The sequence below is a fragment of the Ranitomeya imitator genome, chromosome 6 (assembly GCF_032444005.1).
Source record: "Ranitomeya imitator isolate aRanImi1 chromosome 6, aRanImi1.pri, whole genome shotgun sequence".
Taxonomy (NCBI): Eukaryota; Metazoa; Chordata; class Amphibia; order Anura; family Dendrobatidae; genus Ranitomeya; species Ranitomeya imitator.
In genome coordinates this window covers 237,994,838-237,997,209 of record NC_091287.1, presented here as the reverse complement: position 1 = coordinate 237,997,209, position 2,372 = coordinate 237,994,838, and positions in this window count along the sequence as shown.

Genomic DNA, 2,372 nt, shown 5'->3' with positions numbered 1-2,372 from the left:
GTATATATGGGAATAATATATTTTTTTTTTCATTACTTAGGAATTTTTTTTAAATTTTTTTTTACACATTTGGAATTTTTTTTAAACTTTTTTACTTTGTCCCAGGGGGGGACATCACAGATCGGTGATCTGACAGTTTGCACAGCACTCTGTCAGATCACCGATCTGTCTCAGAGCACTGCAGGCTTCACAGTGCCTGCTCTGAGCAGGCTCTGTGAAGCCACCTCCCTCCCTGCAGGACCCGGATGCCGCGGCCATCTTGAATCCGGGCCTTGAGGAGGGAGGGAGGTACGGAGACCCTTGCAGCAACGCGATCACATCGCGTTGCTGCGGGGGTCTCAGGGAAGCTTGCAGGGAGCCCCCTCCCCGCGCAACGCTTCCCTATACCGCCGGCACACCGCGATCATGTTTGATCGCGGTGTGTCGGGGGTTAATGTGCCGGGGACGGTCCGTGACCGCTCCTGGCACATAGTGCCGGATGTCAGTTGCGATAGGCAGCTGACACCCGGCCACGATCGGCCGCGCTCCCCCCGTGAGCGCGGCCGATCGCTATGACGTACTATCCCGTCGAAGGTCAGATAGGCCCAGGGCACCTCGACGGGATAGTACGTCTAAGGTCAGAGAGGGGTTAATTAACAAATCCTTTATAGTTGTTTTCCCTAATTCCACTTAATATATGCCTCACTCTCTGGGAATACCTATTAGGCCCTGAAGTATTCTGACATGCTTTATCTTATGTGACTGCCCCATTGTGGACTTGTTTTATTTCCATCAATGTCTGCTTCTCGCATTCTTTAATTCTATTTTTAAATTGCCTATATCTTCATGTCTCCTTGTATTTATGGCATAGATGCAGTTTAACATAGTGATATCTCTACACCATTAACCTCCTCCCCATTTTTGTTGATTTAATACTCTATTCATATCCAGCAGAATAGAGGGGGGGCTGTATTGGGTACAGCTAAAAGGAAGCCCCCACATGACTGCGTTGCCAAGGGAAGGAGTGGAGAATTTAAAAAAAAATTAAATAGGTTTGTCCTGGGATTGGTGGGTTTAGGAATGGGGAGGGTGCTTTGTTGGGATTAGGAGGTGGGGGCTGGGGAAAAGTGCGGGAAGGGATCATTCTTGTGGTGACAGGAGAAGTGAGTCCCTCCCACCCTCCTTTTTTTGGTGGTAATCTGGGATGAGCACACTTTTAGGTGGGGGTAGCGGTGTGGGTAGGTTATTTATTTTGTTTGGGTTTTTTCTGTTTTTGTTCCACTCCAAAAGGGGAAAGCATTTTGTCATTATTGTCACAGTGGCGGGTTGGCGGGGGGTGGAGTTCTTGGAGTTGGTGATGATGCTTATAGGGTTGATCTGGCTTTTGTTACGGGCTCTGGATGGGGAGTTTACCTCGGGAGCTTTGGGGTTTGTTTGCCCGTAACAGGTTACATGGGGCCCTCGAGCTGGTGGTTACGGCTGAGGGTAAATAAGTGTTTTTGGTTAAAATTTTGAGGTGGCTTTCTGCCTATTATGAGCCAGATTTTTTAGCTCCAAGAACCCTCCCCTCAAGGTTTTTTACATTTACAATGGTATACATGTTGTTATTCGTGTAATTGTTTGTTTAATAAAATGGCCGCTGTGGCCAAATTATCCAAAAGAAATTAATGTGTTCGTGTGAACTTCTAGGGTGGGTAAACGGAGTTGTTTAAGGGGAGTAGGGTAGTTGGGCGGAAGATTACCTCTGGAAAGGATCCTATATTGGCGATACACGGTCATGTATAATACATTTATTTGTTTTTGTCACACTTGGGCTGGTCCTACATGTGTTTTGTCAGTCTGGTCATAAGCCCCCCTTTTCTGTACACATACCTATTAGCATATGTATGACCCAATGCATAGTGCTGACGCCTCTGGAATGACCCTTGGTTATTTGGGTGTGTAAGGCCATTCTGCATCTGCGTAGCATAAGTGACTCTTAGCTGCAGCGCAAATACTTCCAGCTAGTAAGCTGCAGCTTCAATTGGGGATGCTAATGAGTTTGCTGGAGCATGCGTGGTGCTGCCAGTTGCGTTCAGGCTGAAACGCATAGTTTTCTGGCCCAGCTGCATCTGCACGGAGAGCTGTGGCAGCCATCGCGCATGTGCGGGATGGCCAGATGTGTTCCAGGCTGGCCTGGAACACATACTTTTCTGGCATTTACGCTGCAGTCACATCCGAGGGTATACACTCTCTATATACATTCGCTATCCCCACGAAAGTGAGGTGTAACCTGCAGTTCAGCGTTGATTGCATGTATCTCCAGACCTGTCCAGCAGTTAGTGAAATAAAGAGGTTCATAAGGTATCAGGTGAGCGCTCTCGTAGGGGAAGTTGACTAGGGAACTGCCCAAT